The sequence below is a fragment of the Pleurodeles waltl genome, chromosome 3_1 (assembly GCF_031143425.1).
Source record: "Pleurodeles waltl isolate 20211129_DDA chromosome 3_1, aPleWal1.hap1.20221129, whole genome shotgun sequence".
Taxonomy (NCBI): domain Eukaryota; kingdom Metazoa; phylum Chordata; class Amphibia; order Caudata; family Salamandridae; genus Pleurodeles; species Pleurodeles waltl.
This window is the reverse complement of record NC_090440.1, coordinates 1,034,894,568-1,034,919,131: the sequence shown is the minus strand read 5'-3', so window position 1 is coordinate 1,034,919,131 and position 24,564 is coordinate 1,034,894,568. Positions and strand designations below refer to the sequence as shown.

The window sequence follows — 24,564 nt, the reverse complement described above, 5'->3', positions numbered from 1 at the left end:
CGCGGGGGCCAGGGGTTCGGGCACTAGGCGCGGTCCAGGCGCGGACGGGCGCAGACGGGCTTGCCTTCGGCGCGCCAGCGGCGCGGCCGCCATTTAAGGGGTAGGTGGGGAGGCGGGGTCAGCTGGGAGGCGGGAGGTGGGCGGGCAGGGGAGCTGGAAGCGGAAAAAAGAGCGGCAAAAAAGAGCGGCAAAAAAGAGCGGCAAAAAACGGCGGGAAAAGCGCGGTAGGAGCGGCGGGAAAAGCGGCAAGACGGCGAAAAGGGAACAAGAGCCTACTAAAATCTACTAAAAAGGAGGGGCTGAGAGGGGAGGACGGCGCACGGCACTCGGGGGCACACGCACGGGATACAAGGAGAGAAAAGGGGAATTTCAGTCACTCGGGGGCACACGCATGGGATACAAGGAGAGAAAAGGGATTTCAGTCAGCACCAGCACAAGCTCAAGCACTCGGGGTACACGGGCAAGAAGGGGGGAGCACACTCACAGGAGAGGAAGGCAGTCAGGGACTGGAGGCGCTGCGTGAGCAGGGGAGCGACCTACCCGAGGGTCAGTGGTCGCTACCTCTGCCTCGCAGCGGCCGCCATTTAAGGGGTAGGTGGGGAGGCGGGGTCAGCTGGGAGGCGGGAGGTGGGCGGGCAGGGGAGCTGGAAGCGGCAAAAAAGAGCGGCAAAAAAGAGCGGCAAAAAACGGCGGGAAAAGCGCGGTAGGAGCGGCGGGAAAAGCGGCAAGACGGCGAAAAGGGAACAAGAGCCTACTAAAATCTACTAAAAAGGAGGGGCTGAGAGGGGAGGACGGCGCACGGCACTCGGGGGCACACGCACGGGATACAAGGAGAGAAAAGGGGAATTTCAGTCACTCGGAGGCACACGCATGGGATACAAGGAGAGAAAAGGGATTTCAGTCAGCACCAGCACAAGCTCAAGCACTCGGGGTACACGGGCAAGAAGGGGGGAGCACACTCACAGGAGAGGAAGGCAGTCAGGGACTGGAGGCGCTGCGTGAGCAGGGGAGCGACCTACCCGAGGGTCAGTGGTCGCTACCTCTGCCTCGCAGCGGCCACCATTTAAGGGGTAGGTGGGGAGGCGGGGGTCAGCTGGGAGGCGGGAGGTGGGCGGGCAGGGGAGCTGGAAGCGGCAAAAAAGAGCGGCAAAAAAGAGCGGCAAAAAAGAGCGGCAAAAAACGGCGGGAAAAGCGCGGTAGGAGCGGCGGGAAAAGCGGCAAGACGGCGAAAAGGGAACAAGAGCCTACTAAAATCTACTAAAAAGGAGGGGCTGAGAGGGGAGGACGGCGCACGGCACTCGGGGGCACACGCACGGGATACAAGGAGAGAAAAGGGGAATTTCAGTCACTCGGGGGCACACGCATGGGATACAAGGAGAGAAAAGGGATTTCAGTCAGCACCAGCACAAGCTCAAGCACTCGGGGTACACGGGCAAGAAGGGGGGAGCACACTCACAGGAGAGGAAGGCAGTCAGGGACTGGAGGCGCTGCGTGAGCAGGGGAGCGACCTACCCGAGGGTCAGTGGTCGCTACCTCTGCCTCGCAGCGGCCGCCATTTAAGGGGTAGGTGGGGAGGCGGGGTCAGCTGGGAGGCGGGAGGTGGGCGGGCAGGGGAGCTGGAAGCGGCAAAAAAGAGCGGCAAAAAACGGCGGGAAAAGCGCGGTAGGAGCGGCGGGAAAAGCGGCAAGACGGCGAAAAGGGAACAAGAGCCTACTAAAATCTACTAAAAAGGAGGGGCTGAGAGGGGAGGACGGCGCACGGCACTCGGGGGCACACGCACGGGATACAAGGAGAGAAAAGGGGAATTTCAGTCACTCGGGGGCACACGCATGGGATACAAGGAGAGAAAAGGGATTTCAGTCAGCACCAGCACAAGCTCAAGCACTCGGGGTACACGGGCAAGAAGGGGGGAGCACACTCACAGGAGAGGAAGGCAGTCAGGGACTGGAGGCGCTGCGTGAGCAGGGGAGCGACCTACCCGAGGGTCAGTGGTCGCTACCTCTGCCTCGCAGCGGCCGCCATTTAAGGGGTAGGTGGGGAGGCGGGGTCAGCTGGGAGGCGGGAGGTGGGCGGGCAGGGGAGCTGGAAGCGGCAAAAAAGAGCGGCAAAAAAGAGCGGCAAAAAACGGCGGGAAAAGTGCGGTAGGAGCGGCGGGAAAAGCGGCAAGACGGCGAAAAGGGAACAAGAGCCTACTAAAATCTACTAAAAAGGAGGGGCTGAGAGGGGAGGACGGTGCACGGCACTCGGGGGCACACGCACGGGATACAAGGAGAGAAAAGGGGAATTTCAGTCACTCGGGGGCACACGCATGGGATACAAGGAGAGAAAAGGGATTTCAGTCAGCACCAGCACAAGCTCAAGCACTCGGGGTACACGGGCAAGAAGGGGGGAGCACACTCACAGGAGAGGAAGGCAGTCAGGGACTGGAGGCGCTGCGTGAGCAGGGGAGCGACCTACCCGAGGGTCAGTGGTCGCTACCTCTGCCTCGCAGCGGCCGCCATTTAAGGGGTAGGTGGGGAGGCGGGGTCAGCTGGGAGGCGGGAGGTGGGCGGGCAGGGGAGCTGGAAGCGGCAAAAAAGAGCGGCAAAAAACGGCGGGAAAAGCGCGGTAGGAGCGGCGGGAAAAGCGGCAAGACGGCGAAAAGGGAACAAGAGCCTACTAAAATCTACTAAAAAGGAGGGGCTGAGAGGGGAGGACGGCGCACGGCACTCGGGGGCACACGCACGGGATACAAGGAGAGAAAAGGGGAATTTCAGTCACTCGGGGGCACACGCATGGGATACAAGGAGAGAAAAGGGATTTCAGTCAGCACCAGCACAAGCTCAAGCACTCGGGGTACACGGGCAAGAAGGGGGGAGCACACTCACAGGAGAGGAAGGCAGTCAGGGACTGGAGGCGCTGCGTGAGCAGGGGAGCGACCTACCCGAGGGTCAGTGGTCGCTACCTCTGCCTCGCAGCGGCCGCCATTTAAGGGGTAGGTGGGGAGGCGGGGTCAGCTGGGAGGCGGGAGGTGGGCGGGCAGGGGAGCTGGAAGCGGCAAAAAAGAGCGGCAAAAAAGAGCGGCAAAAAAGAGCGGCAAAAGCGCGGTAGGAGCGGCGGGAAAAGCGGCAAGACGGCGAAAAGGGAACAAGAGCCTATTAAAATCTACTAAAAAGGAGGGGCTGAGAGGGGAGGACGGCGCACGGCACTCGGGGGCACACGCACGGGATACAAGGAGAGAAAAGGGGAATTTCAGTCACTCGGGGGCACACGCATGGGATACAAGGAGAGAAAAGGGATTTCAGTCAGCACCAGCACAAGCTCAAGCACTCGGGGTACACGGGCAAGAAGGGGGGAGCACACTCACAGGAGAGGAAGGCAGTCAGGGACTGGAGGCGCTGCGTGAGCAGGGGAGCGACCTACCCGAGGGTCAGTGGTCGCTACCTCTGCCTCGCAGCGGCCGCCATTTAAGGGGTAGGTGGGGAGGCGGGGTCAGCTGGGAGGCGGGAGGTGGGCGGGCAGGGGAGCTGGAAGCGGCAAAAAAGAGCGGCAAAAAAGAGCTGCAAAAAACGGCGGGAAAAGCGCGGTAGGAGCGGCGGGAAAAGCGGCAAGACGGCGAAAAGGGAACAAGAGCCTACTAAAATCTACTAAAAAGGAGGGGCTGAGAGGGGAGGACGGCGCACGGCACTCGGGGGCACACGCACGGGATACAAGGACAGAAAAGGGGAATTTCAGTCACTCGGGGGCACACGCATGGGATACAAGGAGAGAAAAGGGATTTCAGTCAGCACCAGCACAAGCTCAAGCACTCGGGGTACACGGGCAAGAAGGGGGGAGCACACTCACAGGAGAGGAAGGCAGTCAGGGACTGGAGGCGCTGCGTGAGCAGGGGAGCGACCTACCCGAGGGTCAGTGGTCACTACCTCTGCCTCGCAGCGGCCGCCATTTAAGGGGTAGGTGGGGAGGCGGGGTCAGCTGGGAGGCGGGAGGTGGGCGGGCAGGGGAGCTGGAAGCGGCAAAAAAGAGTGGCAAAAAAGAGCGGGAAAAGCACGGTAGGAGCGGCTGGAAAAGCGGCAAGACGGCGAAAAGGGAACAAGAGCCTACTAAAATCTACTAAAAAGGAGGGGCTGAGAGGGGAGGACGGCGCACGGCACTCGGGGGCACACGCACGGGATACAAGGAGAGAAAAGGGGAATTTCAGTCACTCGGGGCACACGCATGGGATACAAGGAGAGAAAAGGGATTTCAGTCAGCACCAGCACAAGCTCAAGCACTCGGGGTACACGGGCAAGAAGGGGGGAGCACACTCACAGGAGAGGAAGGCAGTCAGGGACTGGAGGCGCTGCGTGAGCAGGGGAGCGACCTACCCGAGGGTCAGTGGTCGCTACCTCTGCCTCGCAGCGGCCGCCATTTAAGGGGTAGGTGGGGAGGCGGGGTCAGCTGGGAGGCGGGAGGTGGGCGGGCAGGGGAGCTGGAAGCGGCAAAAAAGAGCGGCAAAAAACGGCGGGAAAAGCGCGGTAGGAGCGGCGGGAAAAGCGGCAAGACGGCGAAAAGGGAACAAGAGCCTACTAAAATCTACTAAAAAGGAGGGGCTGAGAGGGGAGGACGGCGCACGGCACTCGGGGGCACACGCACGGGATACAAGGAGAGAAAAGGGGAATTTCAGTCACTCGGGGGCACACGCATGGGATACAAGGAGAGAAAAGGGATTTCAGTCAGCACAAGCTCAAGCACTCTGGGTACACGGGCAAGAAGGGGGGAGCACACTCACAGGAGAGGAAGGCAGTCAGGGACTGGAGGCGCTGCGTGAGCAGGGGAGCGACCTACCCGAGGTTCAGTGGTCGCTACCTCTGCCTCGCAGCGGCCGCCATTTAAGGGGTAGGTGGGGAGGCGGGGTCAGCTGGGAGGCGGGAGGTGGGCGGGCAGGGGAGCTGGAAGCGGCAAAAAAGAGCGGCAAAAAAGAGCGGCAAAAAACGGCGGGAAAAGCGCGGTAGGAGCGGCGGGAAAAGCGGCAAGACGGCGAAAAGGGAACAAGAGCCTACTAAAATCTACTAAAAAGGAGGGGCTGAGAGGGGAGGACGGCGCACGGCACTCGGGGGCACACGCACGGGATACAAGGAGAGAAAAGGGGAATTTCAGTCACTCGGGGGCACATGCATGGGATACAAGGAGAGAAAAGGGATTTCAGTCCGCACAAGCTCAAGCACTCGGGGTACACGGGCAAGAAGGGGGGAGCACACTCACAGGAGAGGAAGGCAGTCAGGGACTGGAGGCGCTGCGTGAGCAGGGGAGCGACCTACCCGAGGGTCAGTGGTCACGATGGATGCAGGTGTGCCCCACTTTCATCATAAATAAGACTGTTAGCACTCTAGTTGTTCTTTAGAACACTCTGGGCGGCTGCACTAGAACACAAGGGAATCAACTGACAAGCTGAACCTGTTGGGAGTACATGCTTTACAGAGAATGTCAGACTTGTATTCTTATATGGCTGAAAAAGATAGTGTGAATTTACAGAAAATATGCTCATTTTAGCTTCTGGAGCACCTTCTGTCACCTCTATGAGTTCATCCGATCAGAAGGATTTTTCACAGGGTAAAATCACCTTAAACTCACCAAAATTCCTATAAGTAGTATGGTACCATCAACAAATGATTTATATTGTAACTAAAATCTGTTATCACCCTTTATATGTTCTCCTTTTTGTGAACCTCAAAACATGCCATTCACTCCAGTGCATTTCATTGGGGTTGCCATCATGTATATTGTTCCCATTATGACTGCCAGCACTTCCTGGTTGAAGTGCTGGCAGCCAGTCAGATCTCACCATGAGATCTGTGGTTAGGCTCAGCCCAGATAGACAAATTTGGTTTTCTTTAAATATCTCACAAACTACTGAACCAATTTACACCAAATAACTAAAAGTGTGTTTTCTGGACCAAAAACCTACTTTTCTGCCAAATTTGGTGTAATTCCATCCAGCAGTTAGTTTTTTTTACCAAATCGCACAAACCCCCCTGCACCCCCCCCCCCCCCCCCAACACACACACCTGTTTTTTTTGTTCTTGGCCCCCGCTTGATGGATCACCCCAAAACTTTCCATGTACAACAAGACCACCTTGGGCATATGTTTTAAGGAAAATGTCATAAAACAGGGCCAAAGATATAGCAAAGTCAGAAATCGCTTTTTCTATGGAAACTAGGCCATAACTACCTTCCAGTGATATGTATATATGTATGTGTGCGATGGCATGTGTAGCTGCAGCTACACATGCTATGCATTGCTTTTACCATCTAGTGTTGGGCTCGGAGTGTTACAAGTTGTTTTTCTTTGAATAAGTCTTTTCAGAGTCACAGGATTGAGTGACTCCTCCTCTCTGTCATATTGTGCATGGGCATAGGCTCCTTTGTTAGATTGTTTTCTTTCCGCTGTTGGGTTTGGATGTGTTTCCTCTCACTGTGAGATTTCGAATCGGACACTTTAAATAACTTTCTTGACTGTCGGCATTGTTTCGATCGCGTTTCCACCTATGGTTGAACCGATAGTACAGTAGAAAACCAAATTTTGCCCTTCTGAGTGCGAGCGCCGAACTCGGGCCTACCACGTCGAAGCCTGATGAATCGGACTTGGGTGCTCCACTGCCAGAGAGCCATGGTTCGACCCGCAAGAAAATACTCGGCGACCGACCTTTGGGTTTGGCACAGAAAACGGCCACACCTACTTCGATAACGGAGTCGAGCAGGTCCACCAAAAGCTCAACCTCCGAACCGAGTCAGCATCCACACTCTTCGGAGTCGAAGCCTCGACGTCCTGCCTCAGAGCCGAAACAACGGGCTGTATTTTCAGGCCCGAAAAAATTGCTTACTTCGGCGCCAAAAAAGTCTTGTACAGAAAAACAAGGACTTTCGAACCACCTAAAACAGAGCTCAAAAACATATGATGAATAGTCCTCAAATTCATCGAAACCATCAGAAATACATTTCAGAGGACACTGACATTCAACCAATTTTAGAAATTATGGATGAAAGACAATCAAGGATCCATATCCATAAAGAGACTGGGAGGATCATTACTGCACCTCCTCCACAGACTAAAAGAAAGTTGGCTTTTCATGAACATCTCGATACCGCTCCACCACCAGTAAAGATTTTTAAAGGAAAGGAGAAGCCATTACCTTCGCATACTTCTCCCCCACACTCACCACAACTTTCTTTTTCACCACCATCCATTAGCCCGCCAGCGTTGCCTTCACCAGCACACTTACAGACTTATTTTCATGGTGATACGGTTGATCCTTGGGATCTGTAAGATCCAGATCCCATACAAGCTAATGACCCAGACTTATATCCTTCTAAACCTTCCCCACCAGAGGATACAACTGCATACACGCAGGTCATATCTATGGCACCTGCTTACCACGGGGTACTCATGCACAGTGAGCCTCTAGAAGAGGATTTTCTTTTTAATACCTTGTCCTCCACACACTCACGTTACCACTGCCTCCCAATATTACCTGGCATGATCAAGCATGCAGATGAGATATTTAACGAGCCTGGTAAAGCTAGGGTTTTAACACCACGCATAGACAAGAAATATAAGCCTGCACCTACAGACCCTGCTTACATTACACATCAGGTACCTCCAGACTATATATATATAGGATGGGTTTATCAGGGCCCGTCCTAAATTAGTTCACCTCGTTTCTGCACAATAGAATCTAAAGAATCAAGGTTAATCATTCCCTGTCTAACCCCTCACCGATCAACGCTCTCTCCCACTCTCTTTAACCCATTCATGAAACCTTTAAATGAAATTCTGAAATTATCCAACATCTACTACCACATGTACGCCGATAACACTCAATAGTACTTGAAAACTTCTTCCCCAGAATGTATCCAGTTTCTCAACATCATAACTGTACTAGAAACCTAAAACTGGTTGACATGCAACCACCTCAAACTAAACACTTTCAAAACGGAATTCCTCTTACTTGCCTCACCCAATCAGTCATCGGATAACTGCTTACCATACATTAAAGATTCCACAAGATCCGTAGAAATAACACTAGATAAGAACTTGAACATGCAGGATCACATCAGTACTGCCCCTAAAGGAGATAACTTCCAAATCAACATCTTAAGAAATATAAAACCCTTCCTCTCTCTTGAGGACTTCATATCAGCTGTGCAAACCCTAGTGATTTCCAAGTTGGAATACGGAAGTGCAACTCTCTGTGTCCTACCTAGGTCTAAGTTGGTTCCACTAAGGGCCTCTCTTAACTCTGCTGCTAGGCTTATCACAGGATCTAAAAGATTCAACCATATCACTCCTGACCTTTAATCTCTAAACTGGCTCCCATATGAAGCAAGGATTCAATTAAAATTTGCCTGCATGACCCATAAAGCCCTAAACTTCAACACCCGAAGTATCTAGCAAACAACTGGTGCTATCTGGCGGCTTCAGATCCTCTCGAAGCACCAGCACCTTATTGTTGAAACCACTAAAATTTCTTAAAACGAAAACATAAAATCAAGCCTTCTCAGGTACCAAGAATTTGCAACTCCTTGCCCGCAGAAATCAGACTGAACACCTTAACGGCATCATTTAAAAAGGAAGTTAAAGTGGTACTGATTAATACATTTCTGCTCTAGAGCTCATGAACTAATTGGGCTCAGTGCCCCCACACCCCATGTACATTACTCATGTATTATTTTTATGTTTATTTAACTGGTGGCTTGGACCTTGTCTCTTTCCTCAACTTAGAGCTACCTCATCCTGTACCATTCTTGATTATTTTTTTTATTTTTTTTGGCAAATCTTTTTATTGATTTTATCCATTTAACAGTGCTCCAGTTACTATTATATAGTTTTGTAGTAGCAATGCCACCAGTCAAACACAATTTGCATATTCAAATTACATGTGGATGGACCAGTAACCTGCATACAGCGAAATAGATTGATAATAAAAAAGACCTAGGGGGCAGGAGCCGCTATCTAGCAACAACGGGCGCGATGTAAACTTGGATAAGGATGTTGTAACTCCGTGGCAATAAGCGTTTAAGGAGGGACAAGCCCAGAACATGTGGAGAAAGTCTGCCCCAATTTCGTTTTAGCGAGGGCAAGTAGAGTCCATTTGATTAAAATACCTGTTAATGCAGGCTGGTGTGAGGCAAGTTCTGTGGAGTATGTAAAATTGAATAAGACGGAATCTGGCGTTGCGGGGGACACTAGTATGGCTGGACAGTGCTCCAGACCAAGTGGCCTCAGTGAAGGGTCCCTCTAAATCACCCTCCAAAGTAGTTTGCAATGCAGTGAGGGCCCCCACTGTAAGTGCTCTAAGCGCATCGGTGAACCATCGAATCAAATGTCTACCTTGTCAAATAACTTGTAAGTATTGCACCAATAGGTGCATAGGGGACTCAAAGGACATATCTCCCCACCCTCGCGATAGTGCACACAGCAACGAATTATACAAAAGATTGTCCTGACGGCAGTCCCGTCTCCAGCGAGAGCTCCGTTAACCCAATCAGACCACCCTCCCTGTATAGGTCACCCAAAGTGTGTATGTCGGCCACATGCCAAGGACCCAATTCTGCAGTGATCGTGAGTCGCGCGCCGCATTGAGTACCAATGCCAGTGCTGGAGCGTAGGCAACAGTATCACTTGTGAGGTGCAGGGATCTGCGGTAGTAGCGATGAGCTACATTCAGCAGGAGCTCCGCAGGGGGCCGCGGTTTAGTGAGGGGGTGAAAGAGATGTGCAATCAGAGTTAGTGTCCAGGGCGGAGAATTGGTCGCAGTGTCAGCCAGTTGAAGGTTCGCTAGCCAACGCGCCACCCACTGAACTGGGAGGCCAGGTAGTAATGTTCCATATTCGGAACCGAGAGGCCACCTCGGGAAAGGGGTAAATAAAGCTTTTTCAACGCCACCCTACAGCGGCCCCGATTCCAGACAAACTCCCTTATTCTAGGCTCCAAATCACAAAAGAAACCAGCTGGAACATAATGAGGCAAATTGGAGAAGTAGTATAGAAGGCGAGGGAGGACTATCGTTTTCAAGAGGGCGATCCTACCGGCCACCGAGAGCGGCACAGCCTGCCAGAAGCTCATCTGTGATCAAATGGAGGACACTGCTCTGCGGAGATTGCCATCAGGTAGGTCCCTCTCCGGGTGGAATATCTGTATTCCCAGATAGCGGAATTAGCTCGGCTGCCAGGGGACATCTGTGCCAGAGATTCTTAGTTTTGGGTCTGACCGCCCCAGGTCAAAAGGGAAGAGGCATGACTTCGCCCAGTTAACACGGAGGCTGGAAAATGCAGCAAAGCAGCGCAGGATGTCTTCAATATCAGGAGGGACATTGTCAATATCACGGACGTATAAACGGAGGTCATCTGCATATAAAGATATAACATGCAGACCATAACCCTAAATTGTTCTTTTATCCTTCTCCATGACACGGGAGATCTTCCCGACCTGCCCTGGCTGCAATGCAGCCTACTGCACACTGCTCTCACGATAGCCAAGATATGCATCCTCTGCCACTGGAGATCCCCTATTCCACCCACCCCGGAGGAGTAGTTGGTGGCGATGATCCAGACTGCCACCCATGAATGTGTCATCTATCACTTTACCGCCAGAGGCTCCATCGCCAGAGAAAACAGCAACGGGGAGAGGGGGCAGCCCTGTCCGGTACCTCTACCTACCTCTCTCGGTTCAGACATATATGTGCCACCTTTAACCCTAGAGCGTGGCCAAGTATATAACAGTTGGGTCAAGCGTAGGAAGTATGGGCCCATCCCAAAACGACGCAACGAATCAAATAGGTAGGACCATTCCAAGGAGTCAAAGGCCTTATCCAAATCGAGGACCAGGCATCCTGCAAGAGGGCAATCTTACGTTAAATATTGCATAACTCTAAAGAGGCTTCGGATATTGCTCGAGGTGTCCCGTGAAGGTACAAAACCGTTTTGGTCTGAGTGCACCAGCTGTGGGACCAGGGGCCCCAAACGAGTTGCTAGAATCTTGGCCAGAATTTTATAGTCTGTATTAAGCATTGCCAATGGCCTATAGGAGCCCAGTTCAGATGGATCCCTGCCCGGCTTAGGGAGCGACACCAACAGTGCCTCGCGCTGTGAAGCTGGCAATATCGCCCCCGCAGTGCCCGCTCATAAAGAGAGAGAAGACGGGCACAAGCGTCGCAGAGAAAGACTTACAAAACTCAGACGGAAGTCCATCCGGGCCGGGGGTCCTGCTGGCTGATAGGGCCCGTATTCCCTCGCACACCTCTTCCAAAGTCAGGGGGTGCCTCTAGCTCTGCCCACTGATCATCTGACAATCGGGGTAGGGTGAGTGCCGAAATAAATTCAGCTCTCATCTCCCAGTCATCTACCACCGCAGACCGATAAAGTGACCAATAGTACTCAGTGAATTCAGAGTGAATCTCTTGGGGGATATGAAGCATATCCCCAGCTGTCGAACGTATCGCCATAATGGGGCTTCAATCGTGGTCTTGACGGATAAGCCATGCCAGCAATTTGCCTGTACGGTCTGCCGGAGCATGGGTGCGAACCAATTGAGCTGCATAGTTTAAGCAGCGAAGTCTCTCTAATAAGGAGATGCGTTCTGCTCTGGCCTCAGTTAATTGCTGCGAGTCGGGCGCAGAATGAGATTGCCTGCATTCATATCTCATCAGGGACCTCTCCACTATAGTCAAGTCACTCTCGATAGACTCCCGCGGATTCCATTGCGTGCCCATGCAGTGGCCCCTGATAAATGCCTTAAATGTCTCCCATTCAACTAATTCTGAGGACGCTGTGCCCATATTGTGATGAAAGTATTTGGGGATTGCCTTGTCCAGTGAGGACCTAAATGGCGCATCCTCCAGGAGCTCCGGACGGAATCTCCAAGTGGGGATGGCGGGCGGGATGAGTCCCATACTAGATGCTGTAGTTGTGCATTGTGGTCCAAGTGGGTACGGCCCAGATAGTCGGACCCTGTACTGCAGAATATAAATTAGCAGTGCACGTCAACCTGTCAAGACGGACATGCAAACGATGGGGTGCTAAGTAGAACAAGTATATCCTGGTAGTGGGATGACGTTGACGCCACACATCCACCATCTGCCAGTGGCAAAGCCAGTCGCGCAATGCCAGTGCATCTGTAACTGTGGGAGCAGTGTGCAATGGCGGGAAGGAGCGATCCAGTGAAGGGTCCAGAACACCATTAAAGTCGCACCTCCCCCCCACCCCCCGCCCAACAACCAGGGGAGGTTGCTCCAACGTGCCAGGAGGGGTGACAGTGCGCGAAAGAAAGAGGCTTGGTCGGTATTCGGGGCATATATAGATCCTAACAGGACAGCACGGCCAGCAAGGCGTCCGCGCAACAGTGCATAGCGCCCCTGGTCATCTACAGTATAATCATCAACTACAAATGGGGTACCCGGTCTAACCCATATAAGTGCCCCCCTGGCGTAAGAGGAGAAACCTGTCGCATAAAGCTGCCAGCGCCATTGTAATCTAGCCACTTCCCGTTGCGCCAGATGAGTCTCCTGCAGGAACGCTATGTGTATTGAATGCCTTTTGAGATATGAATAACTGGAATATCTGCGTGCTGGCGAGTGTATGCTACACACATTCCATGTAAGGAATTTAAAGGGGTTCATGGTGGATCAGTAAGTGGACAGAAGGACAGTGGCCAAACTTGAGGGATAGGGAGAGTGAACTGCAGGACAGCGGGGTCCCAAGGAGAGGGCAGGCAGGGCGGACATAGGCTCCACACAAAGCATGTCAAAAACAACTGGGGGACCATCAACAGGCCCACTAGTAACATGAGTGAATACCATAAGGGCACAGGAACAACAGGTGTCTGCCCAAACCAGGTAAGGTGCTTATAAAGCACAAACAATTTTGGGGTAAAGAAAAAGGGGGGAATCCCCTCTAGTGGGAATATGAGGTAGACCAGGCGCTAGAGAAGCGGTAGTACTCAGGTTGGGACCCCGAACCCAGCATGAAAGCAGGGAAGCAGTTAAAGCAGAGCGCAGCATGTTGTATAGAGGACACAGAGAGACACAACGCCCAGCGGCCTCCAGGCTGCCACACAGCCTATCCGTGGCAGGCAGCCAACCAGCATAGCCGACATTTGACCCAGACACAAACTGCTGTCAGTGGGTGAGTTGAAAGTAGTTCATCAGCTGTCTGAGGCGTCACCTCGGGCCGGCAGGATGATCCAAGTTCAGAGGATGTCTTAAGGGAGGATCCCATATCTCCAATAGAGTCTGCGAGGTCTGCTTCACCATCTGAAGTCACTGAGAGGACACTAATGGCTGCTGCAGTTTGCAATGCACAACGACGTTCCTGTATAATTTGTTCCAGGTCAGGGGCGTGACGCACCTCCCCAATGCAGCTGCTCTCCTTTTGCGATTTCAACGTCTACAGGGCTGTAGGTCCCAAATCACCTGCTCTGCCATGACAGGATCACGTCGATTGATCAGTTCTAAAGATTCCAGCCAGTTCCATGTCGCCTCTGGCGTGTTGAAGAAGTGCATTTTATTGTCTGCCACCACACGTATTCTGACCGGGAATAGTAGAGTGTATGACAAGTTGAGGGAACTGAGTTTTCGTTTAACTGCCAGGAAGGATGCCCGTTCCTTTTGTACAGTCATGGTGTAATCTGGAATATCATAAACGGAACATTTTGCACACTAATCGGAGGTAATGTTCGTACCGCCCGTAGTATGATATCCCTATCCGCATTATGTAAGAGCCAGAGGAGGAATGGACGTGGGCCAGCGCCAGGCGGCCGGGCCCTAGTAGGAACACTGTTGGCTCGTTCAATCAAGAAAAAGGGCATCAGCAAGCCTTCCGGCAGCAGCCCTCAGAGCCAGGACTCAGCAAAAGCAACCGCATCTGGGGCCTCCACGCCTTCCGGTAGACCCACTATTCTGAGGTTGTTCCGCCTAGTGCGACCCTCTGCGTCCTCCACTCGGTGCTCAAGTGTCTCTATCCGTTCCAGCGCAGTTTGCAGTGAGGCCTCCAGTTGGTCCAACTTAGGCGTGTTACTCTAGCGTGCGGGTTCTATCTGCTCATTTGCGATGATCCGCGTGTAGGAGGGTGAGATCGCTGGCCACCTTGTCGATTTTGCCCTCTAAGGAGGTCCGAGCTTGTTCCAGAGAGGTACCTATGTGCTCCACAGCTGCCAGCTCTGCATCCAATTTAGTGTCATCCAGGGACATAGGTTCCGATCGCGGTGCCTTAGGTTTGGGGCCGGTACCAAAGCGGAGGCGACCCGTACTAGCCATGTTGATGTCCAGAAGGAGGCTATGCGCCATGGAACCGGCTCGCGTTTCACCGTTGAAATAGGAGGCCCACTTGCGTACGCGATGTGACAGTCCAGGCGTAGCAGCACGAGCAGCCTCCCTCCCCGTCCCGATCCTGTACCATCCTTGATTATGTTGTTGTTGGTTTTACTTGTTTCTTCCTTCACATGTAAAGCCCTCTGATACCCTCACAGGTCATGTTCAAAATATATAAACTTGATAAATAAATAGCCTGCAAGATTGGTGGGTAATGCTGCCACTGTCTACATCTGGTGGGGTCATGTTGATTAAGATGGCCTTTCCCCCTAGGTCTTCTCCATAATTATTTAAATACCACTGACAAAGGCATTTTTGCAGAACGTGGGGACCACCTGACATGGTTAATATGGGTAGGGCAGCAACTCAAGATTATCTGATCTATGTTGATATTCCCGAAGGGGTTTGATTATGGCCTCTCCTGGCCTGCAACAATACTTTACTGTCCCCTTGTTAATTTTGTGTCCTTCTGGTATTACCAAAGACTGCATGACACAATTGTTGAAAGAGATGATTATACATTGTTCACTGCTTAAGTTACTGGTGACCAGTTTTGGCACACCTGTAGATGCCAGTCAGCACGGTTGCATGCACCAACTCTGCTTGATGCAGGAATTTGAACATTGTGAAGCTGAGATAAACTGTATGCTCCTAACATTCCCTCTATCCATATTATGAATTCACTTACCCAGACCCTGGTTGCAGAATAGGTGCCTGGACCTGTGCATCGTGGGTGACCTATTCTTGAATGGTCATTACTTATCACTTGCTTAGTTTCAGAAAACAGAAGAGGTGAATAGTCTTAAAGTGTTTCTCTACTTTACATTAAGCAGCTCACTGGCAGAGCAATTCCTAGTGAAACTCTGAGTCTGTGCAGTTCTGTTTCATATAAGACAGAAACTGGTTTGATGCAGCTGTGGTCTCCCATTGTTATGCAGCCACATTAGTGACCAGAGGAGCAGGAGGAGTTGCACACAGAGAACCATGGATGTATGCTTTAGGGAGCACATTACTGCCTGTGGTCATTCTACTGTGCGTAAGCTATAGAAAGCTCACTGCATAGACTCTTAAACTACAAATTCTTACATTAGGTTTACTACACCTCTGCTGAGTTACACGGGTTTGATCTGGACATGGAGACCAGATTCAAAGATGTGAAATTTCAACGCTGGCTTAATTCACCTTCAAGGGGGTTGGTGTGGGATCCTAGTTACAGGTACCAAAATACCTGATGCAGCATGTTCTACAATGGAGAAACGCAAGAAGGTTGAGGCAGTTGGAGAGAACCTTGAAGTAGGAGTGGACATTGCTGGCTTGCTCTTCTTAATACTTTATTGAACTTACCTGTTGAGTGTTGGAGTGTATCTTAAAGTTGGTATTTTCTTGGAAAAATCAACACACTAGCAGATACAATTGATTTCAGTTTCAAGTTAGCTCTCCTATTCGCTCTACTGAGCTACATCCTCAATGTATTAAGCATTTTCCTTAGAATTACTTTCTGAGCCAGCCTGACCTAGAGACATTTGGGTATCTTTGTCTCACAAAGAAGGTGATTTACGATAAGATGCATTTTGTATGTGGTTGTTTATGGGCCAGGCAAAGCACTGGATGACACAGGGTACTTCTTCAGTTGGGTATTGACCTGGGGATCTTGCCCTCTCCCGGTGATGATTAATTATGGTGCTTTACTGTGCGACATGTGCACCCTTTGAGTATGGGTGTGGGAAAGGCTTTCAGAAATATGACAGCCCATACATGTAATAAATGCTGTGTTATGTTTCTCAGTGTTTGTGCACAATTTATATAAACCTTTTAAATAATCACCTGGTATGTGAGCCTAGGACCCTTCTCGAATACTCATAAATGACCTTCCAATTCCCTAGTCCTCATCCTCTCATGATGTTGCATGAGTACTTTAGACCTGCTTTTTCTTCCAATCTTTTCATTTGGGAGATTCATTTCCCTGACTGACCCCTGTGGGGTTAAGGTCGTCAGATCTCTTTTGAGAAGGTGGAGTGGGTGAGTGCGTTATTCGTCTCTGTGTGTGCTCTCTCCCAGTGGGCATCCATAAGAGCTAATTTATTCTCTTCACCAGTCTTTGAAATCAAGATGCTGCAGCCTGCAGGTTGTAAAAACTTTCCCAAGAAAGTCTAGGACTTTTTTCACTGGCTCGACCCAAGTTTCCCCACGGCATTACACAATGTACCTTTCTAGGCCTTTCACTGCTTTTACTTCCAGTACCCTCCAAGCCTTTAAATCAGAACCCACCATATTACCTTAGACGTTAGTCGTTGTCATATGCTTAGGGAAAGGACGTAGTAAACGCTTTTCACCATACCTCTCTCAGGATGCCCCCAGAGGACATGATGAAGTTGTTTCCAGGGTTATACTAGATATGGATTCAGGAGGTTTTTCACCTGGCCTTGGCTGCAGAGCCCATGTGAACCTTACACCAGGTCTGAACCCCACAAAAATGTTCTATTATATCAACAGGTTTCAATTCATACTGCGGGCTGTTTACATCGTTGTGCCAAGGTATCCCCTTTGGCTTTTAAACCAGGTATCCCGTAGGTACAATGTCGAAAAGGGCACACGTCGGATCTGGCCTTTGTATTAACGCACTCATTTCTGTTATAATGCTATGATCTGATATCCAGGATTTGTAATTAGGTAGAATTGTTAAATATTTAATTAAAGTAAATATATTAAACTCGCAATTGAGTTAATAGTGTAAGGTTTTTACTACTATCTTTTCACATGTAGGTGAGTTTTCAGCAACTGGGACAGGGATCTCTCTATGATGAGATTTAGGGAACATGTCAAACGTTTATTAAACTTAAACCAAAAAAAAAAGTTAATGTTAGATATTAATGTAAATTAATGTTATACATTTATTTTACATACTAGAAAATGAATTGGGTGTGAATGATCAGTACAGATGACAGCAGTACCAGAAAACAATTGCTCTTGTTAAAAGCACAACCAAACAGTTAAATAGCCATAAAAAATGATCTACATGACCACTCAGCACAGCATCAGGAGCCAGATAGAACTGATTGAGCAAGGTATTGGTCTGTAAGTCGCTGATTTACATTAGACAGAGGCAAGAGGAAATGTACTTTATTAAAAGTACCCTCACCGAGGACCCTGGTGATGTATATTCTCCTTGAAGAGATACTTCCGACAGCTCTACCGGAACAAACAAAACTATATCAAAACTAGAGCTAGTCTAACAGAAAACAAGCAGTAGTCTATCAAACCAGGACATGTCAAGACACTATGGGGAAAACTTAGTTTTGTAGGGCAGGGCTTTAAAACAGAGTCACTGAGAGACAGAAATAGAGTTAAATGGTTTATAGTAAATTATTTCAGTAATAGTGCTATATCATCATCTGGGACTATTCCAGTGGCATGCTACTATAAAAGAGATATGTAATGTACTCCACAAACATTCCGTAAGCATTACTGTCCTAGTTCAAGTCATGTGGGAATATGGTTTGGTCACGTTGTTTTTGCAGCCAGTTTCCTTGATCTTTGGCCTATCCTGTAACTGTACAGCTTCTCCAGCTCATACTGTCCTCCATATTACCAGCTTGCAACTGTATGTAATTTGCCTGGCTAAGCCGCTGGTGCTAAGGCACAAAGGTGTATGCGTATGAGATGGGATGCGTATAAAGTAAGCTGAAGGCTAACTTGGGAGGTCCAGATATTAATTTTTTTTCAAAGCCCTTGCAGTTTCCACTCTATGCCTTTAGGTAGAAGATTTGTACTTTTATGCACTTATTTTCAAAATTGTTGACATTAAAAATCTCTACTTAAAGACGTCTGTGTTTACCATGGTGAATTATTTGTCCTACTTATAGTGCATTATGCAGCGTTGCTATATTAAAGGTTGATATAAATGGTGTCCTTATTTCATTTTTTTGTAGCTATGGATACCCAGATCTTCAGTACTTGAAGCGTGTGCGAGATGAACTCAAAGCTAAAGGAATTCATTGATAAATGAACTGCGTCACACAGTTTTGCTTGCTGGTGTGCAGTGCGCCGAACGATAGAAAATATGCACAAGCATTTCAGTGGAACGTAAGGATTCAGCATATGCTCACTCGGCAGCTTAATGTTACAGAGGTGCACGTGGAGAGATTAAACGTTTGATATCTTACAGTTTTAGGCACTAAAGAGGTAACTTCATGTTTTCCCTGATCATAGGTGGCATTCAAGATGTAGGTATATTCTACAAAATTGCATATTTTTACTCTTCAAAATTTAGATGTATTCAGCAGCACTGCTGAGGAAGCTCATCTGTTTTAATAATTGTTTTTTATTTTTTTATTATTCCGATTTCACTAATAATATATGTTGCATACCAGCTTTTCTAACATTTTGGTTTTAAATGTTTTAGTAGAGTACCAAGGACCTCAGAAAGTACAGTAAAACATGCTTTTGCACCCTCCACCCTGGAGTGATTGCTGTATTTTTGGAGTTTACACGATGATGTTGTTGGGTGAGTTTAAATGTGATCGTAATCCATATTAATACTGTTTTTATTTGCTATTTATTGGTCCTATTTTGTATTCATCATTTCACAAGCGAAAAACATAGATGTCTGTTCATTGTTTCTGTCCAACAACATTGGTGTTTGTCTGTAGCACTGAAATTTAAAAGGCTATTAAAAATACTGAATAAAAAAGTATTATTTCAGCTGGTGTCTCCTTGTACCTGAGTCATTGAAATGTTGCTGCACTGGAAAATCTTTGCTTGGCAGATAGAAGTATTAACTTTGGTTAACATCCCACCTTCCCCCCCAAGTGATCCCATCTCTTCCCTGACCCCACAAGATTACATTCTTTGTACACAGAAAGAAGCAATCACTCAATCTTTCTTCTCAACCACACTGGAATTGAGACCTAAGCCTTTTGAGAGCGATGGTAATGAAAACTCCTCTACCTTCTGAAGGAAGTGCTAAATCCAGCAGAGATTTTACCAACAGAAGTTTTACAACCATTTTACCCCCTATGCTGGAGATATTGCCAGCAGTTTGTTCCCGTTCAGATTTAGCACTTCCTCCAGATTTTGAAGGATTTTCCATGACCTCCCAACTGTAAGTAATGTTCTAGGTTTTAATTGGTACTGCCAGTGCAGAGAATACCAGGGCCTAACAAACTTGCTTCAAGGATCTACAAGAACCATCTCTCAGAAACTGACCTTCAGAAGATTAGCACCAGCTCCCCGCAACTGCTGCAGAGCCATAGCTCACCTCTTAGACTTGTTGATTGGAAGCTTTAATTTGAGGAACCAACTCCAGTGACAAAATACATTTTTAAAGAAAGCTGTGGATCTTGGCCAACGTGTAAAGTACAGATAGTTTGCCCCTCTTGCTCGTAGGTGGCTGATTTTCTCAACATCTGCATCCAGAGCTGACATGTACATAAGGCCGTTCACCTAAGATATGGCTGCTCATAGTTGGGCAGAGAGAAACGCTTGTCTGTGGGATACAAAAACAAACACTAAAGTTTGTAAAAAGAAATCCACCAATGATTGCCCAAATGAACACAGAACAGTTCAAGTGTGTGTGTTTTTTTTAAGTACAGAATGTAGGGATACACTGTTTGCCTTATATGTGGGGAAGATTGAGAGTGGCCTGAAATTGAGAGAAGTCCTCTGGAGAAAAAGCACCTTATGATGCACTTGCAAATGAGTGGGCTTGCGGTGCTGGGTTGAGTGAGAATTGGAACGCATGTATGATAGATGCTGAACCAGCAAAGATAATAAATTGTTTGAAAAAAGTGAGAAATGTGTTCAGTTAGAACTGGAAGGTGGACAATTAGAGAGGCAGCTGTTGAAGCCCAAAAAACATCAACCATGTTGTCATGTCAAAAGAAATTACTGTAAGATAAAGTTGATACTTACCAGACCATGGCAGAGAGAACTGCAGTGCGTGTGGCTCAGTGTAAATACAAAAGCACAGGGGAAGAGTAAATAAAATAAGGTTCATTTTGCCTTTGCTAAAGCAGGGCCAGACTGGAACCCAGAGGAATGGGATGCTAATATTTGGGATTCCTTCAAGTTTTCTGACTCTAGTGACGAGTCTTTTCAAAACAGTGAAGTTCAGGGCGAGGCAGACGAACAGAAAGTGATTTGTGCCCAGCCTATACACAGATGAAAGCTAAAATATGGTCTGCGTTACCTTCGGAGGGAGGGTTGGAGTGGGGGGTGCAGCCATGGACTATCTGGAGTATTATACTCAACAGGAAATCAATGACATCATAGACGGACTCCGGCAGAGATCTTGGAAAACAATGCTTACATGGATGCTGCGATTACTTGACATAGGAGCATCTGGAGTGATGCTGGATGTAGGAGACACCCCAAAGTTTTGTATACTTAGCACTGATCCCCCTGTGCAGGAACAGTTTAGGGGTTATCACAAAAACCAACAGATCACCCCCATGCAGTTAGCAGTCATATGGTGTAATCATAAATATCCTACAAAGTCTGACTGGCCACAATTGTCACGACTCACGTGCTGCTTGCGCCTGGAAACCGCAGATCTTGTGGCGTGGGTCTTGAAGGTTCGGCTTTGGCCCAGAAAGGGGCGACTCTTTCTAGTAGCCACGGTGCTGTAGGCAATGGAACCGCCAAGAATAGACCGTGCCCTTTAGAAATAGTGCCAAAGGGAAAAAAAAACAAAAGGGGAAAAAAAAACTCCAAACAGTGGATTCCTGAAACAAGAACAAAAAAACAGGAATCAAAAAGAAACAAAAATGCAGGTAAACACAAGTTTGACAAGATTCAGAACCGAAGGCTAAGAATCAGGAGCGAAGACACAATCAGAGCAGATAGTGTTGCAGCGCAAGGAAAGGGAGAAAACAGAGCCCTTATATACCAAGAAACAGGAAATGACCAACAGGAAGTAAAAAGACACCATCTTAGATAGGGAAGAAGTACATAGGACAGAATAGAACAGAAACCATAGAAAATAGGGAGCAAGGAATGCTGGGAAGAAAAAGGTAACATGGGAAGGGGGGAAAGACATAAAGAAAGGACAAGAAAATGCCTCAGAAATTCAAAGAAGAAAAAGAACAGGTAAGGAGGGGTCAGATGGAAACAGGGACGCAACAGAAAGCAGAGCGAGGCCCCAAGTAAAATCTGGGGCCTCGCGCGGTACACAGAAGGCTCAGGGCGCGCCGCGAGCCGAATGTTCGGCTCGCGCCACGTTGTGTGGCGCGACAGTAGGCCCCCCCCCGAAGGTCCAGGTTTGAAGGGAAACAAACGATGAAAACGAGAACTCAGAAGAGGGGCGTGAACAGAAGATGCATCTTCCCAAGAGCATTCACTAAGAGGATATCCCTTCCAGTGAATCAAATACTGAAGACGTCGGTGAAAAAGGCGAGAGTCACAAATTTCCTGAACCTCATATTCAGGTACATCATTCACCAACACAGGAGGAGGACAAGGAAACTGACGAGAGAAAGGGTCAGGGACATAAGGTTTGAGCTGGGATACATGAAAGACCGGATGAATTTTCCAAGTATGAGGCAAGCGAAGACGAACAGTGACAGGATTGATCAACTGAAGAATACGGAAAGGCCCATAATAGCGAGGCGTGAACTTATTTAGAGAAAGGCGAGAGGGCAAGAATTTGGAAGAAAGCCAGACTTTATCTTGAGGGTGATAATCTGGAGTGGGTCCACGTTTCTTATCTGCGATCTTCTTCATATATCTCTTGGTGTTCAATAAATTAGATCTAATTAGCCTATGGAGTTGCAAGAGACGTGTGGAAAAAGATGTAATTGCAGGCAGAGGAGAGGTAGATTGAGGAGAAGTAGGAAAAGAGGTAGGATGATAGCCATAGGAACAGAAAAAAGGAGTGACCTTGGAGGCACTATGGACAGTATTGTTGTAGGAATATTCAGCAATAGGAAGATAAGTGTTCCAGATGCTTTGGGTGGAATTACAAAAACAGCGAAGGTATTGTTCTAATCCTTGGGTCAAACGCTCGGTTTGTCCATTGGTCTGAGGATGGAAACCGGATGATAGTGCTATATTGATGTTTAGTGTCTTGCAAAAATATTTCCAAAACCGGGAAATATACTGAGGTCCTCTGTCAGATACAATGGTATGTGGAAGTCCATGGAGACGGAAAATATGGTCGATAAATATCTGGCTCAATTCTTGAGATGTAGGTAACTTCTTTAGGGCAGTGAAGTGAGCCATTTTAGTGAAAGAATCAACAGTGACTATGATAACCTGGTTTCCAGCTGATGGTGGAAGTGAACACATGAAGTCAGTGGAAATAGTATGCCATGGAGTTGGTGGAACCGGCAAAGGATGTAGTAATTCTGCAGGTCTGGTACGGGGAATCTTGACTTGAGCACATATGGGACAAGCCTGAATGTATCTTTCGACATCTGACTTCCAGGTAGGCCACCAGAAAGATCGCGAAAGAAGTTCTTGCGTGGCCTTGATGCCTCTATGACCAGCAACCGGTGAATCATGGCACATCTGTAATGCCTTGTCTCGAACTCTGTTAGTAGGGAGGAATAGCAGATTCTGATGATAATAGTATCCTTCTTTCTTGCATAAAAAGGTTCTTAATTTCTCTATTTCGCTATTAGACAGGCTGGAGTACTCCAGTTGTACCTCCTCCAGAAAAGATTGAGCAACTCCAAATATCTTACTAGGCTCCAGTAGAAACTGAGACGGGGAAGGAGTACAGTCTGGATAACGGCGAGACAGAGCATCAGCCAGAATGTTTTGAGATCCAGGAATATAGGTGATGTAAAAGTCATACTGACTGAAGAAAAAGGCCCAACGGGCCTGGCGACTATTCTGGCATACAAAATTACGTAGACATTGCAGATTACGGTGATCTGTTCTCACCTCGAAAGGCTCCTTGGAACCCATCAGAAACTGTCTCCATTCGATGCAGGCTGTCTTCAGAGCTAACAACTCTCTTTCTAGTACTGAGTAATGTTGTTCAGCTGTAGAGAGAATATGGGACAAATAGAAAACAGGATGTTCAAGACCATCATCCTCTTGTAGTTGGAGTAAAACAGCTCCAATAGCTCTTTCGGAAGCATCGGTAACTACAATAAACTGTTTGTTGGTATCTGGGTGTCTTAAGATGGGAGCTTGAGTGAAAGCCTTCTTTAAATCTTGAAAAGCTGTCTCAGCCGCCTTAGTCCAGACAAACCCCTGCTTTAGATTTTCCTTCTTTAAAGTATGAGTTATATGGCTGGTCTGTTTAGCAAAGTCTTGAATGAACTGCCGATAAAAATGTGCTAATCCTAGGAAACATTGTGTTTCTTTAATAGAAGAGGGAGAAGGCCAATTGAGAATTGCTTGTACCTTTTCTTGGTCCATAGCTATGCCGGTGGGACTTAAATGATAACCCAGATATTTGACTTCCGTCTTATCGAACTCACATTTTTCGGGTTTACAGGATAGTTGATGTGCTCGGAGTCTTTGAAGGACTTGTTTCACATGAGAAGAATGGAGATCGGGATGTCTGGAAAAAATAAGGATGTCGTCTAAGTAGATTACGACTGTCTGGTTCAAGAGATCGGAAAATATTGAGTCCATAAATCTTTGAAATATTGCAGGGGCATTCGTAAGACCAAAAGGCATGACTTTGTACTCAAAATGACCAAACGGTGTCCTGAATGCTGTTTTCCACTCGTCTCCTTCTTTTATACGTAAAAGGTGGTAAGCTCCTCGAAGATCCAACTTGGTAAAACGTTGAGCCCCTCTGACTGCCTCTAGAGTATCCTTGATGAGGGGCAAAGGATAACGATCCTTTATAGTTCTTTTATTTAGGCCTCGAAAATCCAGGCAAGGACGAAGATCTTTGGTCTTCTTAGGTACAAAAAAGAGAGGAGCCCCTGCCGGAGAAGACGATGGAACAATGAGACCACTCTGTACATTTTCCTCCAGATACTCCTTAAGAACTTCCTTTTCAGGTTCCGTGAGAGAATACATCCTCCCAAAGGGGACGACTGTTCCAGGTTCCAAAGGAATAGCACAATCGTACTCTCGATGTGGAGGTAATACAGGTCTGGATGGCTTTTGAAACACGTCTTGAAACTCTAAATAATGTTCAGGAACTCCTTGGACAGTATTAATGGAATATTCCGTAGTACTCTTAATAGGTGTTAATCTGTTCGGTGACCAATATCTGTCGGAAGCAAAGCAGTTCTCTTGACAAAACTGTGAGGACAAGGAAATTGTCCGGGTTACC

The 24,564-nt window shown here is 48.3% G+C and overlaps 1 protein-coding gene across 1 annotated transcript in view; it reads left to right on the top strand.

Moving 5' to 3' along the window:
• Positions 1-19,024, top strand: part of LOC138283550 (E3 ubiquitin-protein ligase DTX3L-like) — a 107,914-nt gene extending 88,890 nt beyond the window's left edge. The window contains exon 5 of the mRNA XM_069221491.1: positions 18,254-19,024. The gene's annotated coding sequence lies outside the window, so the exon portion shown is untranslated. The remainder of the gene's footprint in view (positions 1-18,253) is intronic.
• The last annotated feature ends 5,540 nt before the right edge of the window (positions 19,025-24,564 follow it).